The sequence below is a fragment of the Leptodactylus fuscus genome, chromosome 2 (genome assembly GCF_031893055.1).
Source record: "Leptodactylus fuscus isolate aLepFus1 chromosome 2, aLepFus1.hap2, whole genome shotgun sequence".
Lineage (NCBI taxonomy): Eukaryota > Metazoa > Chordata > Amphibia > Anura > Leptodactylidae > Leptodactylus > Leptodactylus fuscus.
In genome coordinates, this window is record NC_134266.1 from 113676563 (window position 1) to 113696340 (window position 19778).

Sequence of the window (19778 nt, forward strand, 5' to 3'; positions counted from 1 at the left end):
AGGTCGGACCTGAATGGAGACTGGTGTGGAGCGATCTTAGACTCCGCCTCCTCCATCAGAGCCAGCGCTGATTGGTCGAGTTCCGTACTCTGGCCAATCAGCGCTGGCCAATGCATCCCTATGGGAAAAAGTTTATCTCACAAAAATCACAATTACACACCCGATAGAGCCCCAAAAAGTTATTTTTAATAACATTCCCCCCTAAATAAAGGTTATCCCTAGCTATCCCTGCCTGTACAGCTATCCCTGTCTCATAGTCACAAAGTTCACATTCTCATATGACCCGGATTTGAAATCCACTATTCGTCTAAAATGGAGGTCACCTGATTTCGGCAGCCAATGACTTTTTCCAATTTTTTTCAATGCCCCCGGTGTCGTAGTTCCTGTCCCACCTCCCCTGCGCTGTTATTGGTGCAAAAAAGGCGCCAGGGAAGGTGGGAGGGGAATCGAATTTTGGCGCACTTTACCACGCGGTGTTCGATTCGATTCGAACATGGCGAACACCCTGATATCCGATCGAACATGTGTTCGATAGAACACTGTTCGCTCATCTCTAGTAGCTACACGATCCGATCCATGACACAGGAAAAGAGCCATCTATTAGCAGTTAGTAAAGTAGCTGTAATCACACAACATAAGTTGATTTTCTTACATTATAAGACGTGCAGAATGTTCAATCAGAACAGAATTGAAGGGGCTGTGAAAAGACTCAGCCCCTCTCCTCTCCATTCAGTGTGAAGACTGAACAGAACTTCCCCCTCCACTTCACGATGAAGCAGTTTTGCATCTTCGGACTGGAATTCCTTAGTGACAGGGAGTAAGCTTCAAATTAGCTAAAAGGGAAACATCTAGTGGCAGGAATTTCAGACAGGTTTTTCAGGCAGAAATCAGCAACATTTTTAAACAAAATTAAACTATACCAGACCAAGTTGTATGATAAGTTAGTGACCACTTAACCCATTAACTCATCCCTTTCAATGCTCTGGCTCAAACGGGTGCATAAATGGCGCATAGCCTTTTTCTGTGCTACATGGTTGTTCCTATGCTTCTCATGCCTCGTTTTAAGAATGCAGGCAGAGAACAAGCCAAATCTACTATAACGGGCATGAGGTATACCAGAAATCTGGGACTGGCATAGACGTTAATTCTGGTGCACAATAATGAACCAAGATTATTAAGAAGTCAGAGCCTCTTAATTCAGGTAAGATGTTGGCCCCAATGAGGGAACAGAGTAGGACTTCCAAATATTAACAAAATCTACCATTAATTGTATCTGTCCCTAGTAAACCATGTACTAAGAAGATCTGCCCGATAGCCTGAAGTCCAACATAAAATTGACATTAAAATTCACTATTATAGAAACAATTTAATACTAGGCTAATAACTGATATATTTTGCATAGCCTAATGTGGATGGTCACCTTTATCGTTCCATCAGTTATTTCAAATGAATCAACTAAAAGGTCATAATTACAATTTGCAGTTACTTTGCATTCTGGCTGTTGCTGTATGTAAAAGTTGAACAATTCTCTTCACCACTGTGGTCTCGTATTTGTATCAGGGGAAAAAAAAGCTAGATTTATTAAAGTTATACAACCCCAATTAAGGTGGTGTTCTGGGCCAAATACTTTTTGTCTTTCCCATTTCCACCTCATTCAGAATCTTTCTAGCTTTCCAATACATTGTACAAGATATTGAATAATGCCATTACAAAAGTACAAATTGTCCTGCAAACAATAGGCAATCATGTGCTTGATAAACCAAAAAAATATGGCTCTTGGAAGGTGGGGAGGAAAATACAGATATGCAAAATGAATTGCCTCGTCTTTAAAGAGGACCTTTCACCTCCTCCACCAGTTCAAGCTCTTAGCACGTGTTAATAGGTCCTGCTCCACTGATTGCTGCTCAGTTGGAATTCTCTCTCTCTCTCTCTAGCCCCCACCATTTCCAAGCAACAAGTGCAAGTAGTTTTAGTGTCTGATGTTGCTTAATGTCAGAAGGACACTATCAAGCAGGGGAGCATTATTCAGAGCTCCAATCAGAGGCAGCCATTGACAGAACTCAAAATCACACCCCTTCTCTGCTCCTGCCTGACATCGCCCTCCTGACAGACCTAAATAGTCTAAGTAGCGTATCAGGTACCAAACCTCTACTATAGTTAGACAGAACACCAGCACTGATTACTTGGGAATGGAGGGGGCTAGAGAAAAAAAAATTCCAATTGTGCCACAATCAGTGGAGCAGCAGATATTAACTGATGTAAAGAGATGGACTTGTGAGAGGTGGTGAAAGGTCCGCTTTAAGGGGTTAAACTATTCCTGCCATACATTGAACTTTGACTTTAAAAAAAAAAAAAAAAAAAAAAAAAAAAAAAGTGGCCAATAGGGTCATTCCATATCAAGTGATCCAAATAGAAATATTTTTTTTACCTGACGTCTTTGGATTTTTTTTATTTTTATTTTTTATGAAGTACAACTTAAGTTAATTACAAATAAAAAGTTTCGAATTTTTTTCTTCATCAGTTAATTTTTTATAGACTTCTAAAGTTTTGAAAAAGTGTGAATTTTGGCCTGGTATGGCTTTACATTTTTTAACATATCTTGGGCTAGAATTAAGATAAATAGGTGGGAGAGGCATCATTTTTCTCAGAGCGGTACCGTCTTTCATTTGATATGTCACAAGATGATGTTTCTTTATATTTTGTTTTGGAGAAATCAAATTCAAAATTTTGATGCGCAATTGTGAAAAAACCGTATGTTTTAAAATTGTGAAAAAATGCATTTGAGTTACTTGTGTTCTTGGTTATATTTGTACAGGTTTTCAACTTGGGACCAAATTGGGATCAATTTTTTTTTTTTTTAAGCCTTGAATCATCTGATTTTATGTTTGTGTGAGCTTCTTCCTTTTTTCTTTTCAAATTACAACTTGCTGAATTCAACATTTATATGCAACAATAAAAAAACATAAAAAACAAATATTGTAAGTGCCAGAACAAATACATCTTATCATCAGAACACAACTTGTCCAGCATTTTCAACCTGAATGCATTGAACAAACCGAAAGAAAAAAGCTGCTCATATCCTCAAGTGCGATTTTCTAACAGTCTCATCCTAATTATACACTCACCGGCCACTTTATTAGGTACACCATGCTAGTAACGGGTTGGACCCCCTTTTCCCTTCAGAACTGCCTCAATTCTTCGTGGCATAGATACAACAAGGTGCTGGAAGCATTCCTCAGAGATTTTGGTCCATATTGACATGATGGCATCACACAGTTGCAGTCGCAGATTTGTCGGCTGCACATCCATGATGCGAATCTCCCGTTCCACCACATCCCAAAGATGCTCTATTGGATTGAGATCTGGTGACTGTGGAGGCCATTAGAGTACAGTGAACTCATTGTCATGTTCAAGAAACCAGTCTGAGATGATTCCAGCTTTATGACATGGCATTGCATTATCCTGCTGAAAGTAGCCATCAGATGTTGGGTACATTGTGGTCATAAAGGGATGGACATGGTCAGCAACAATACTCAGGTAGGCTTTGGCGTTGCTACGATGCTCAATTGGTACCAAGGGGCCCAAAGAGTGCCAAGAAAATATTCCCCACACCATGACACCACCACCACCAGCCTGAACCGTTACCGATACAAGGCAGGATGGATCAATGCTTTCATGTTGTTGATGCCAAATTCTGACCCTACCATCCGAATGTCGCAGCAGAAATCGAGACTCATCAGACCAGGCAACGTTTTTCCAATCTTCAATTGTCCAATTTCGATGAGCTTGTGCAAATTGTAGCCTCAGTTTCCTGTTCTTAGCTGAAAGGAGTGGCACCCGGTGTGGTCTTCTGCTGCTGTAGCCCATCTGCCTCAAAGTTCGACGTACTGTGCGTTCAGAGATGCTCTTCTGGCTACCTTGGTTGTAACGGGTGGCTATTTGAGTCACTGTTGCCTTTCTATCAGCTCGAACCAGTCTGGCCATTCTCCTCTGACCTCTGGCATCAACAACGCATTTCCGCCCACAGAACTGCCGCTCACTGGATGTTTTTTCTTTTTCGGACCATTCTCTGTAAACCCTAGAGATGGTTATGTGTGAAAATCCCAGTAGATCAGCAGTTTCTGAAATACTCAGACCAGCCCTTCTGGCACCAACAACCATGCCACGTTCAAAGGCACTCAAATCACCTTTCTTACCCATACTGATGCTCGGTTTGAACTGCAGGAGATTGTCTTGACCATGTCTACATGCCTAAATGCACTGAGTTGCCGCCATGTGATTGGCTGATTAGAAATTAAGTGTTAACGAGCAGTTGGACAGGTGTACCTAATAAAGTGGCCGGTGCGTGTATACTGCTAGTCTGACACTAGTTAACATTAAAATTTTGTGAGGTGGATCATTCTCTGTACATATCTCACATATAGAGGTGGCTCATTCTCTGTACATATCTCACATACAGACCCCACACTTTTAGACCACAGGCTGAACAGATCTGAATTCAAGATTTTCAGAATGACACTGTAATAGTTATATTTTAAAATATTATCCCATCGCGATCCCAACTTGAATTTTGGTACAGATGTGGCTCGGAGCATAGCAGGCCCATGTGCATTTTTTAAAATTTTAAAAACTTTTTAAAAAATTTTAAAACGTTTTTTTTCGGAAATGCGTTTTAAAATTTTGCGTTTGCGTTCACATGGGTAAAATATTAACAAAGATACTCTTGTGACATATTTGGTGAAAGCCTGTATAGTTCTGAGTAGAATGGTGTTTATTTTGTTTCTCTATCTTTTTTCTAGCCTGAGTTATGAGGAGAAATGTAAAGGCAGGCAACACAGAAATTCGCACTTTTTCTGAACTTTGAAAATCAATTAAAAATCAAAAAAAATTTCTAGAATTTCTTTTCTTCACATTTTGCATTCTCTGACACACTATTACCAAATAACAAAATCTCAAAAGAATTAAAAATATAGAGGGAAAAATCATTGGTTCACTTGACACGGAATGACCCAATAGCCTTTAGTCTCTAGGGCAAGGCCACTTACTTCATGGCTTCCGAGACACTGTTAGCTTTGGCAGGCCTTCATTCCATTTACCTTATATTGAGCAGAACGTCTATGAAAAACCTCAAGTATCAGAATCCAAAACATGTGGTCACATGATACATTTTACAAATGACCCTTTAACTGTAATATGTCACATGCTGTCTCATACTATGTCCTTTGTTATGAAGGAATCTTCCTTAAAATAGAATGTATTAGTCACAGTGTAGAGAACGTTTTCTTAAGTAGTCAGTTGTACAATGCCAAGCATCCAGCTGCAGCCACAAGGTCACCTCTACTATAGTCAGACAGAAAATAAGCAGTTAAATGCCAATGTCTAGAGCGGGTTATTCTGCAATACGCTGCATCAGCTCACAGACAACCAATTATGTGCCCGCTATATACTTACACTAATAACGAATGCTACAACCACATCAGGGCATATCATACAAGTTATAACCAATTTACATGGGACAATTACTAGGTCAATGTGTCTCGTGGTGAAAGCATGGCAAGTGCTAGGAATTACAGTTTTAGAAGCTGTCCAATGTCAGAACTTTTCGATATTCTGGCAGTATTAATACATTTTGTAATATACTTTGACAGATTGTGGCTCCTTTCTGTGAAACCCTGCAGTTTATTCCTTTGTCTATTCAGAGATGAAACCTGTGCATTGATTTCGCTAGCTATACAGTGTCAGGGTCTTGCATAATGCAGGGAAGACAATGAGGTGAGGGGCTCTCTTCAAAAAGTTATATCTCTGCCATTATAAAGCCTTCAGTGCTTTTGGTGTCATAGTAAAGGCAAGATTCTTAGTTTTCATATGACATCAAGATCACAGTTCCACCTGTCTGTGCTGACATATTACCAGTTGAAAACAGTCTGGATACAATAGCCAAAATTAGGGCCGGGCGATTAATTGAAAAATAACTGAAAACGAAGCTCAACCAGAATAAGCGATACAATTTTGTCCACGTTAGTTATTTTGGTTCAGTCATTACAATATGTGCAGATCCCTGTTATGTTTGGTGCTTCTGCCTGTCATCAGGGACAACCGAGGCCTGTGATTGGACCTTAGCGACACATGATGATAACAGAAAGACAAGTGTGATGCCATGTGACTTCTGAGGCCCAATCAAAGGCTATGAAGATAACCGCTTACCGGTGACTTTTTCTACCCCATACGCCCCACAGTTCCATCAGATTAAAAAAATCATAAAACAAAATCTACCTATTTTACAGACTGACCCCAATACAAGATGTATTCTGGAACAGGGAATGAGATTTGTAGCGAAAAGGGGTAAGTCCCTTTGGGATCGCCTAAGTCCAAGCCTTTTCCAGTCTGAATCAACAGATAAAAGTCCAGGCCCTTGGCTAGACACTAATGGCTTTTACAGATGCCGTTTTCCTCACTGCCCAAGTTGCAAATTTGTCCAAAAAACCACAAGGTTTTTCAATAAAAATACCCAGGGTTATCATAATATAAAGGGTTTCTTTAATTGCAACAGCAATTATGTAGTGTATGTAATAATCTGCACAGCTTGTGACTTGCACCATACGTAATGTCAAAGTTCACATATCGGAGCATATCTCTGACTGACTGTTCCAAAACATTTAGGGACAGTATGTCTAATGCTTCAAAACACTTTATCATGCAGCACTGCTACCTTTAGGTTTTTTGTTATTGAACAAGTGCCAAATAACCCAAGAGGAGGTGATCGCAGAAAAAAAACTCTTTACGACAAGAAGCTTTCTGGATATGGAAATTAAACACCAGATATCCTTCTGGACTAAACATCAGGCAAGATCTCTCCCTAACATATTAAAATATTCTGATTGATATACCCTTTTTTTCTCCTTTACCTATATTATTTTACAGCAAGCATTTAATGATTTGAAGCAAATAAGGAGTTAATTTAGGGGTCAACATGGTGTGTTTAGGTAAGGAGGTGTTCACACTACCGTCGGTGTCCGACATGCAGTGTCCGCTCAAAATCTGTCACAGACACTAGGAGCGGACACTAGCTGTGTCCGTGACACCTGTCATTCACTTGAATGGGCATCGGGTGCGTTCTTTTGCACTCCGTGCCCATCCTTTCCTGTCCACAAGTGAAGATATCCGACTTCTCAAGCGGACAGAAAAACCCTGCATGCAGGGTTCTTCTGTCCGCTTGAGAAGTCGGACATCTTCTCTTGCGGACAGGAAAGGACGGGCACGGAGTGCAAAAGAACGCACCCGATGCCCATTCAAGTGAATGACAGGTGTCACGGACACAGCTAGTGTCCGCTCCTAGTGTCCGTGACAGATTTTGAGCGGACACTAGGAGCGGACACTGCATGTCGGACACCGACGGTAGTGTGAACGCTCCCTTAGTAATAAACGCACTCTAGTATAAATCTCTTCTCAATATATTATAATATCTTGATTGATATATTCCCCTTTCTTCCCTATCTATATTACTTTACAGCTAGCACCTAATAATTTTAGGTTAATAAGGAGTTAAGCTAGGGGTTAAAACGGTGCGTATCGGTTAACAATAAACTTACATTGGTATGAATCTCTTTCTAATATATTAATAATATTCTGATAGACACATCCCCCTTTTCCTCCTCTACCCATATTACCTTACAGCTAGCATCTAAGGATTTTAGGTTAATAAGGAGTCAGCTAGGGGTTAACAACAAACGCACATTGGTATGAACAGCTACATAGGCTGTGTTTCACCTAGACGGGAGGTCTGTGACTCTCCACTAGCTCCAGACAGTGGTAACAAAGTTATGTTAAAGGGATTCTACCATTAAAAATCTTTTTTCTGTGGCGTTGGAATAGCCTTTAGAAAGGCTATTCGTCTCCTACCTTTAGATGGGATCTCCGCCGCGCCGTTCCTTAGTAATACCGGTTTGAACCGGTATGTAAATTAGTTCTCTGGCAGCGATGGGGGCGGCCCCCAGCTCTGAAAATGCGATGAGGGCGTCCCCACGGCTGCTCGAGAACAGGATCCTGCGCCGCCTCTGTCTTCTGCTGGATCCTCCCCTTCTTTATTCAGCAGCGTCACCTCTGTCAGCTCTTACACTAGTAGAGCCGAATGCGCATGCGCGGCCTAGTTCTGAGGCCACAATTGCGAGCATGCGCAGTCGGCTCTACTAGTGTAAGAGCCGACAGAGGTGACGCTGCTGAAGAAAGAAGGGGAGGATCCAGCAGAAGATTTTTAATGGTAGAATCCCTTTAAGTCAATTGCATACATTCTAATAATAGCTGGGGGGTGTATTAGAGGTCTAATGTTAATGTGTTTCCATATGAATTGTGCTAGTCGGATATATTGAATTTATGTTGAAAGGAGTGTCTTGATGGTTGGAGATATGTTTAAACACTTACTAGCCCTATACCATTCTGTGATCTCTATATTTAGGTACAAAATAATGAATGTGGCTTTTTGTTTTGTATTTAGTGAAGTCAATATGCCTGGTAGGTTTTTACACTTACTAAACCTTATAACATTCTGTGATCTTTGTAATTTGATGAATGTGGTTTTTGGTTTTATATCTAGTTAAGCCAGTACATCTTGCAGGTTCCGTGTCACAGCTTCCTGCTAAGCAATTAGATCATTATCTGCAGAGGCTGTGTAGCGGGACTGCAAGGAGTATAAAATAGTGTTCCCTCAATGAAGTATTTCAAGCTATGAATAAGGGACCACATCCTTGTTCCCGAAACGCGTAAGCTTTTGTTTTTTGTACGTGCCTGGATCCAGGTCTCTACTATGGTTTTAAATTTTTGAAGTAAAAGTTAAATTTTATACATATAATTGGGCATGCTGGAGTAATTTTTTGTTTTTTTGACTATGAAGGTAGCCAGAAGTCACAGACTTCTCAAGCGGAGCTCAGAAGTATTGAGCAAGTTAGGCGTCAAGCGGCTTTTAGAGCAGCCAAATCATCGACACCAACAATACACTCATTATATGGCGTCCCAGCGAGCTGCTGAGATACCGGAACAATCACAGGCACGGTGCGAGGAACAAGTACAGCCCCAGGACAGCTTGAGAACTGCTGAAACACCGGAGCAGGCGATCCAGACGGCAGCAGTTTGCTGAATATAGACGAATCATCGATACCCACAACACGCAGACGAAGACGCGGGTAGAGGCTAGTTTAAGTATATATCAAAGCTTATTAATGAAGCAACTGCTGCAGAAATTTAAAAGTTGTCAAAATCTGGAATCACGCAGTAACTGTTTTTCTGAAACCCACTAAATCAAGTGACTCTTCTTGCTGGCGAACAGTAGCGATTACTCGGTCAGAGAGGCCTGTTCTATGCAAAAAAAAATCGCCTCTCAAATTCCGAGCGGACAGTTTTAGTCTGTAAATCTAGGAGTGGAATATGGGACCCTGATAGAGGGGACCCATTCTGGTTGGAAAATGCCACTGGGGGGCATGGACATAGACAGGAGGTAGAAGTACAAGGTCCACCTGGGCCATGCTGGGGACTTCTACCTTTTTCTGAAGGGAAGATATCCAGCTCTAATACCTGAATCTTTTCTATTTCCCCTCCGGGCAACTGGTAATAAGAGTAAACTACCCCCACAGGGATTACACACAACATATTCTGACCCCTAGTTTCCTTCTTTCCCCAAGTTACTTTATAAAAATGGGTACTGCATGTTCCATATACTGTAGCAGACGGGTGCCTCATACTAATCATCTCTGGTAGGCCCAGTCAAAGTTCTTTTCCGTACACGGAGTGAGATCACAAAATGACATGCGGCAAGATCTTTGTAGCAGCAAATAATTAATGTATATTCACATGTGCCAAATTTGATGCAGTAGATTTCTGCAACTACCCATTTATCTGAATGAAATTGCAGAAACATATTACAGTTTCTGGTAAGGCCAGTACATCCATCCTGCACCAGTGATTGCCTGTAATACATATTGCGAATCAGGTTGAGAGATCACTGAGAGAAGCTAGTAAGGATCCAGAGGTCATAGTGCAAATATGTGCAAAGTTAGGGGTAGGTAAAAGGCTCTTAAAAATTATTTCAGGGATCTAGGACACAAGCTGAAAGTAAGGACCTCCAAGGTGGTATTTTCTGGAATACTACCTGTACCACGGGCCATACTGGAGAAACAGCAGTAGGTTAGGGTAGTAAACAAGTGGTCAATACCTGGTGTAGGCAAAAGGGGGTTGGGTTCTTGGAGAACGTGGCTGACTTTACTGCGGGCTACAAGTTCTATGGTAAAGATGGGCTTCACTTCAATGAGAAGGGAGCAGCTGTGCTGGTTGAAAAAAGATGGCTAGAGAGTTGGAGAAATGTTTAAACTAGAAACTGAGGGGGAGGGGAGTGAGGTCGGTAAGCAGGAGAGTAAGAATAAACATACAATTCATGTATACTAATGTCACAAGTCTTGTTAACAAGAAAAAGAAATTAGAAGAGATGTTAGAAGAGAATTGTGACAGTGTGGATAAGGGAGCCCTGGATGGACTCTAGCTATGACTGAGCTGAAAATATATAGTGCCTTACAAAAATATTCATACCTCTAGAGGTTTTTCATATTTTGTTACCTTACAACCACAAACTTAAGTGTATTTTATTGAGATGTTAAGTGATAACCAACACAAAGTAGCAGATAATTGTGAAGTGGAAGGAAAATGATACATACCGGTAGTTTTCAAAATTTTAAATCAAATAAATTGAAAAGTGTGATGTGCTAAAGTATTCAGCCCCCCATATCAAAACTTTGTAAAGCCACCTTTCACTGCAATTACAGCTACAAGTCCTATGGGGTATGCCTGTACCAGAGTGGCACATCTAGAGACTGAGATTTGTGCCCATTCTTCTTTGCACAATAGCTCAAGCTCAGCCAGATTGGATGGAGAGCGTCTGTGTACAGAAATGTTCATGTCTTGCCGCAGATGCTCAATGGGATTTAGATCTGGACTTTGACTGGGTCATTCTAACACATGAATATTACCGTATTTTCCGGACTATAAGGCGCACATAAAAACCTACGATTTCCTCAGAAATCGTAATTGCGGCTTATAGTCCGGTGCGCCTTATATATGGATGGAAGCGGCGGCAAAGTCTGCGTGCCGCTTCCATACATACATAAAAGGCACCGTAAGGGTGCATTCACACTACGGAACGCCGGCGTGTATCACAGCCGTACACACCAGAGTTACAGCAGGGCTGCTGGACACTTCCTATTCATTTCTATGGGAGCCGGCATACGAGCGCTCCCTATAGAAATGAATGGAAAAAAGCAGTCCATTCATTTCTATGGGGAGCGCTCGCATGCCGGCTCCCATAGAAATGAATGGGAAGTGTCCGGCAGCCCTGCTGTCACGCCGGCCTGAAACAGAACGTGAAACTTACCCAGCGGTGCAGGGCGGGCGGGCGGGCATTCAAGCCTCCTCTTCCTCCGATGTTCCGTCCTTCTCCTCCGGCGCTCGCTGATAATGGCCTGGGCGCATGCGCAATATCATAATGCTTCTACTACGGCTACTGTGCATGCGCCCAGGCCATTATCAGTTAGCGAGCGGCGGAGGAGGAGGACGGAACATCGGAGGAAGAGGAGGCCTGAATGCCCGCCCACCCTGCACCGCTCGGTACGTTTCACATTCTGTTTCAGACTTTTATTTTAAAACGGGGGGGGTAGTTTAATCTAACTTTTACGGTTGGGCTCTATCAGCATGATTTTGCTGATAGAGCCCCTCCTCGCCTGCCGAGCGCTTCCAATAGAAGCGGCTGGCACGCGGGGGGTTAAGCGGCCGCTGGCAAAGTCTGCCTGCCGCCGCTTTCAATAACATATAATGCGCACCGGACTGCGGCTTATAGTCCGGTGCGCCTTATATATGAACCGAGACGGACTATAAGGCGCTCATGGGCAATGCGGCTTATAGTCCAGTGCGCCTTATAGTCCGTAAAATACGGTATTTCATCTAAACTATTCCACTGTAGCTCTGGCTGTATGTTTAGGGTCATTGTCTTGCTGGAAGGTGAATCTCCTTCCCAGTTTCAAGTCTTTTGCAGCCCCAACAGGTTTTCTTCCAGGATTGCCCTGTATTTAGCTCCATCCATCTTCCCATCAAATCTGATCAGCTTCCCTGTCCGTGCTGAAGAAAATTATCCCCACAGAATGATGCTGCCACCATCATGATGGTGATGGTGTGTTCACAGTGATGAGCAGTATTACTTTTCCACCACACATAGCACTTTGTGTTTAGGCCAAAGTTTAAATTTGGTCTCATCTGACCAGAGCACCTTCTTCCCTGTTTACTGTCCCCCCTATATGGCTTGCGGCAAACTGCAAATGGCTCTTCTTAAGTCTTTCTTCAGTAATGTTTTTTTTTTTTCTTGACACTCCTCCAAAAAGGCCAGGATTCTCCTCTTTGCTCAATATGTCAGTTTAGGTGGACGGCCATATCTTGGTAGGTTTGCAGTTGTAGAATACTTTTTTCATTTTGGATCATGGATTGAACAGTTCTTCTTGGAATGCTCAAAGCTTGGGATATGTTTTTATAACCGAACCCTGCTTTACACTTCTTCACAACTTTATCTCTGACCTGTTTGGTGTGTTCCTTGGTCTTCATGTTGCTGTTTGTTCACTAGTGTTCTCTAACTAACCACTAAGACCTTCACAGAATAGGTGTATTTGTACTGAGTAAATTACACACAGCTGGACTCTTAACTAATTAAGTGACTTCTGAAAGCAATTGATTGCATTGGATTTTATTCAGGGCTATCAGAGTACAGGGGACTGAATAGTTTTTCATGCCACACAGATTTTTATTTGATTAATATTTTGAATATCATGTAGCATTTTCATTCCATTTAATAAACTGCTACTTTATGCTGAGTTATCAGTTAAAATCTCAAAATACATTTTCATGTTTTGTCACCTTACAACCACAAACTTAAAAGTTCAAGGGATATGAATACTTTAGGAGTATATAAGAGTTCCACCAATCCACCGGGATGTCCCACCATTTCAGGGGCTTGGTGGACTATGAAAATATATGTAGATTCATCAATTTCTACCTTCATAAAAGTATGGAAACTTTATTAAGATTTGCTAAAGATACTTCAGATATGCTGAAGCAGCTGGATAGAATACACCTTGATGGCAGTGATTTTGGTTACTTGCGATGTCAAGTCCTTGTACGCTTCTGTTTGCAGGCATCAAAATATTTCTTAAAAATTAATAACTTAGATCATGGCCTTACTGAGTTTATTGTTGAACTACTTGAATTTTTTTTAAAAAAAACTTAAGGACCCCCCCCCCCTTCCTACAGCTCCAGTCTACAACTATGGGGGTACTCATTTCTGTGGATGAGGGGAATGGAAAGTCATTCCAGATGTACAGGCTTATGATGACGTGCTCCAGTGGTCACAATACATAGATTTTTGTTCATCAGGAAGGGCTCGATAAAACTGGGCAAACCTTTTGGAATCAATTAATCAAAATGCCAAGAACATTTATCTTATGTGGAATTATATCTATACAAATGTTGAGCGCCTGAAGATGGATTAAAAGAGAATCTCATGGGGCTATTTCCACTGATATTTTTAGAGAGAAAAAAAAAACCCATCAGATAATACTCCTCTGCTTTAAACTTCTTCACACTACTACAAAGTTAAAAAAAGCCTTTCAACTGGCCAACTATGCAGGCCAGGCATGTCCGCTCCTATGATGCAAGTTTTCAAATATACGCTCAAAAGCTTACACAAAGCTGCCATGAATGGGGTCCAATGGAAAGTCTATCAGGGCTAAATATATTGAACCAAACATGCTACTGGAGAAACTCTTTTAGCAAGTAGAGCTAAAAATTAAATGGATATATCTAAAGTTAGGTTTATTACGCCCTTCAATTCCAGGTGGCAAGACATCCAGAAAGTAGAGTAAGCATTGGTAGGTATTATTGCACCCTCGTTGACTGAGGTTCCCTGTATCTCTTTGAAGCAATCCAGGAAGCTTCAGGATATTCTGACGATGTGTAATTATGTCCCACAGATTCATTGTAATGTCTAATGTGTGAGGCTTGCACCCCTGCGGTAAAAGTATTATGCGCCGTTATATGGTAAGGTCAACCAATTTTTGTAGCTCCTCAGGGAATACGGATTTTAAGACCTTACATAACATTTCCTGCAATACACATTCTGTTATTTATTATGCAACCTGTCCCTGTGGTTTGATGTATGAGGGGATGACTACCAATGCCCTCAATGTCTGTCTCATAGCAAGTCAGTAAAAATACAGTCAGCTGCTAATGTTCAGGATCTGGAAAAATGGCAACGTGTTCTGCTACACTTTCAAAAGTATCATGCGTGTAGTGTAATCCTAAGAGCTTTAAAGAGGACCTTTCACCTCCTGGGGCACATGCGGTGTAATACACCTCTAGAAAGCCCAAAGTGCACTGAATTCAGCTTTCACATTCTATGCCCCCAGTGAAGAGCTATTGGTGCTGGTACTGTAGCTCTTCACTGTCAGAAGGGCGTTTTTGACAGTCAGGAACACCCTTCCTAACAGTAGCGTCTATAGCGCTGTAATGTGAGAGCGGGCTTTCTATCAGCTTTCTAGCGGTGAAAGATCAAGATTTTTTTATTTTTGATTGGCAGGGGGAGCATAATTTGGAGTGCAGCCTTTTGGATTAAGTTTTGAAACAGGTTTTAGTACTTAAAGCCATTTTTGGGCTCTAGTATTAAAATTGGACATTAGAAGAGCAGCATCTCGCTGTACCACTACAGCATCAGGAAACATAATAAGTTATTAAAAGGGGCTCTATCATTGGGAAAAGTCATTTTTAACTAATCACATCCTTGCATAGGCTTTAGAAAGGCTACTTCACACCTACCTTTAGTATGTAAATTGCCTCAGTGGTTTTTGAATAAGTCCGTTTTTAATAATATGCTAAATAGACTGGTGCACAATGCATCGTGCACCCTCTTTGCCATTGTTTCCTATGGGTGTATACAGTACAGGCTGCTGCTGCTGACTCAGCTTCCTGTTTGCACATACACATAGGAGATAATAGAATAGATGAGTGCTGCTGGGAACTTCCTGTGCTGGCTGGAAGCTCATTAGCATATGAATAAAAACGGACTTATTCAGAAACCACTGAGGCAATTTACATACTAATGGTAGGTGTGGAATAGCCTAACACCTATGGAAGAATGTGATTAGTTAAAAATGACTTTTCCCAGTGATAGAGTCTCTAAAGTTTTTTGGGATTGATAGTATCCACTTGTGTCAGGAGTGGTGATGTGAAAGAAAAAAAAAAAAACACTAAAGAAGGAAACCAATGAGGCGTTGAGCTTCAGGTCTCTTATGTTTGTATTGTTTTTCTAATATGTAGCAAAGCGGGTTTTGGATATTTTTAGATTTATCATTTTGTACTATAGTTTTATAGGCTTTTTTATTCACTACCAGAGGTCAGCATTGTTTTCCTGGTCTGTAGTGTTTAGTTTGTTCAGAGCAGTGAAGATCCTTCATGTTATACAAAAGAAAAATTCTGAAAGGTCCAATTATATTTATCAATTTGTAATATTTATATGTATATTCAAATGAAGTGCTTTTGCATTATTGATTTTGCACAATTTTGCCTTTAATGCCGTATAATCTGCCTTGTCACTCTTTTAGTATATTTATGCCTTATGCCTATTTATTTATGCCTTAATTCACTATTTCTCACATTATTTAGGTCTTTAATTTCTCACAATTTATTTTCACCTTTTCAAATTACACAATTTAGTTGCCATTTTTAATATTTATTTGTGGATTACTCTGGTATCCCCAACTGAGTTGGATATACATATATTTAGTGTTTATACCATATTCTTTTTATATAAATTTGTAATTTTGCTCCGGCTTATTTGTTGCGTTTTCGGTGGTATTTTGTCATTTATGGTCAGCATACAAATTGAGGTATTTATTTTAGTGGAAGTTCTAGAAGAGACAGGGAGAAAATTACCCACACTTTTGTACTGAAGAAATACGGATTCTACACTTGAATGAACCTCGATAAAGACGGCAGCTACTTAGAAAGATTGCCAAACAATTTTCCTAAGGTAAACTGTGAACAGAGAAATAAACTCTTTGCTAAAATAAAAAAAAAAAACTGGGAAATTAATCCCATTACAGTATCCTCTTCTGCATGTTGAGATTATCCACAGATAGCGCTGGGCGATTATGACCTAAATCAAAATACATAGTCTAAATTGAGCTGATCATCGGCCTGGGTTACTTTCCAACCATTTGCCCAGTCATATCCACAGCTGTTGACTTGGACAGAATCTTAAATTTCTGTCCATCCACACACATCACAAAGAACCGTCCGAGGGGAAAATCCCAGCAACATCAGACAGAGTCACTGTGACTCATTGCAGAAAATCAACCTGGTCCTAAACATCTGCAGAACAAAACCTGGTAGGTAAATGGAGGATTATGGTTAGTTCCACTGCAGCTTTCAACGGTTATTAGGCCCAGATGGATGGGCCTAATCGGCAGGGAGTTTTGAGCCACGGAATACAAAGCAAGATTGAGCAGAACACTTAGGTTTTCAGCATCCTGCTGCAATCTCTGTTCCCCATTCTTCCGTGTGAATTTACCCTTAAGCTAAATAAACACCTATTCACTAACAAACCTTCATCTGGAGGTTAAGGAGCAACTAGGATACACTTCCACCTGCAAGCCCTAACTCATACAGAACTAAGGCCTGGTTCACATCTGTGTTGGTAATCCGTTCGGGGGAGTCCGCATGGGGACCCTCCCGAACGGACTACCGAACACATTGGCAAGTGGTGTGCAGTGAAAGCACACGGACCCCATAGTCTATAATGGGTTCCGTGTGCTTTCCGCACGAGTCATGCAGACAGGAAAATAGATCGTGAACTACTTTTCTGTCCACATGTTTCATGCGGAAAGCAAATGGACCCCATTATAGTCTATGGGGTCTGTGCGCTTTCACTGCACACTGCTTGCCAATGCGTTCAATATTTAGTTTGGGAGAGTCCCCACGTGGACTCCCCTGAATGGATTACCAACGCAGATGTGAACCAGGCTTAACAGGTTACAATCACATATTGTGCAAATCCATAAAGGCTAGAAACATTTACCAACAAAATCCCAAGGGTTTAAGGATCTACAGGTATAGAAGCCATAGGGAGCGCTACCACCAACCTCCTTAAGGGCTAAATATAAGGTCTTGAAAACACTCCTACACTACCACCTAAAGAAAAGAGGAGCCCCTAGAAGAGAGAAACACTCTAGGCTGATCCCACAGTCCCCAAGAGAACTCTTAGAGCTAGTTAACACAGGGCACAGGACCATGTATTTTGGTCCTGATTGACGCAGGAATCTACGACAGAATAGGACCAAAATGCGCCTACAGCGTCTTCCCGCTCCGGAGTAGGCCAAAATGAATGGGCCGAATCCAGAGGGTGCTGTTGCGAGGCTGACGCCAGGGCTCAATCAGCCACGGAATCCGCCTGAAAAAAGGGCAGCTCGCTTCCTTTTTCTGTGAGCGGGATCATACCGCTCACGGAAAAAAGGAATCTAGCAGTCTACATAGACCTCTATTGTGAGGAGGCGGATTCGGCGTCAAAATCCACCCCCTCTTGCCCCGTATGAACGAGCCCTAAGCATCCTACATCCACAGGACAGGAAACAGAAATGGAGAAGAGGGGTGGCCATCCTGTTATTAAAGAATTACCAGTTGATGTTTCCTGTCCTAGGAAAGAGGCAGTCTTTCCAGGGGTGCTGCCATTGACAAAGTATAAACGTCAGAGAAAAAAAAAAAGCAAATGAGACTATTATGTACACTATAAGTTACAGCACAGAAAGTCAATTTACTGTAAAGTTGTGTTCAAACAATTGTTCATAAAGTGACATTCTGGAACCTGATGTTATGGAATTTTTACAAGCTATACATCCTTGGAAAAAAAAAAAAAGAAAAAAAAAAAAAAAAGTGTATTTTGTATACTTAAGATACCCTTTCTACTTACAACAGTGTTTGGTTGGCTACCCTGACAGTCATGAGACTCAATAGAGGCAGTTATAAGATATACTAAGGGCAAATTCACAAGTCTGAGTTTTAGCCATGAATCTTGGTCTGTGTGTTTGCCAAATTTACCCACCTGCACCATATGCTATTATGTTTGGACTGTCACAGATCGATTATTTTATGGGACAGTATGTCGTTGGGAGGCAGAGACTACTAGAGAAAACATAACTATACTGCTAGGAGTCTATCTCCCATCATAAGGTGGAGGCCAGTACATCCAGCCAACAGTTTCACAGCTGAGTCTTGTGAATTTATCCTAACATGAGTCTTCAGAGCTTGCCAATATATGAGGTGCACCCTCCTAGGGGCGTAACTACCGGGGTAGCAGCTGCCACAGGGCCGGGGACATTAGGGGTCCGGCGACAGCAGCTACCACTGCGTTGTTTTTTTCTTAATAGGCCATTACCAGCTGGAGTTACTCCAGACGGTATCGGGCCCTATTTACTTACCGATCCTGGCAGGGGCCGGGATCGATAATTGACGGCCTGGGCCCCATAAACATTATTATACTCGTGAGTCTTTTCAGACACGCAACTATAACGATTGGAGGCCCAGGAAAGGTAAGAGAACATAAAAAAACACTGTTACTTACCTCTCTGAGATCCGGACAGGCTTCGGGCCTACTCCTGTGACGTCCCATGACCGGGGCCTGCGTCCCAGGTTATGTGACATCCCGGTCATCATTGAAGATGGTCAACACCACCAAGGAGTGCAGCAGAGCCAGGGATAGGCAAATAACAGTGTTTTCCTTATGTTGGTATTCCCCCTCGATCTCTGATTATTATACTCTGGTGGTCTGAAAAGTCCCCAGAATATAATAATTGTTCATGGGTGTCCACAGTGGGGCATAATACTGTGTGCAGGGGCCGCTATGGGGCATATTACTGTGTGCAGGGGCCGCTATGGGGCATAATAGAGCACGCAGGAATGCAGGGGGTGTGTGGCTCATGTCAAAAGTTTGTTATGGGGCCCCGCTATTCCTAGTTACACCACTGCACCCATTTACACCCAGCTCACATTTATTCCAGATTATTAACTTTTTATGTCTTGAACACAAAACAACCAGCATCACTCTTCTAGTAACCATGTGGTTTGACAGTCCCACTTCATGAGAGCCAGTGCTGCATGCAATGTGCAGTACTAACATAAAGCTCCTGAGTGCTAGTGATGTTTCAGGTGGACAGATCAATACTAGCCCTCCCATAGGCATATGATGGGACCATGCACTGACATAGTGAGGTTTCAGGTGGACAGATGAATACTAGCCCTCCTACCCCTCATAAGCATGCAGTATGATGGGACTAGGCACTAACATGGTGATGTTTCAGGTAGACACATGAATACTAGCCCTCCCTCCCCTCATAGGCATGTAGTACGATGGGACTAGGCACTTACATAGTGATGTTTCAGGTAGACACATGAATACTAGCCCTCCTACCCCTCATAAGCATGCAGTATGATGGGACTAGGCACTAACATAGTGATGTTTCAGGTAGACACATGAATACTAGCCCTCCTACCCCTCATAGGCATGCAGCATGGTGGGACTAGGCACCAACATGGTGATGTTTCAGGTGGACAGATCAATACTAGCCCTCCCATAGGCATATGATGGGACCAGGCACTGACATAGTGATGGTTCAGGTAGACAGCTCAATACTAGCCCTCCCTCCCCTCATAGT

The 19778-nt window shown here is 41.8% G+C and overlaps 1 protein-coding gene across 1 annotated transcript in view; it reads right to left on the minus strand.

The window, feature by feature from the left end:
• SLC9A1 (solute carrier family 9 member A1) overlaps nucleotides 1-19778 on the minus strand; it is a 46639-nt gene that overhangs the window by 25332 nt on the left and 1529 nt on the right. The gene's annotated exons all lie outside the window — the stretch shown is intronic.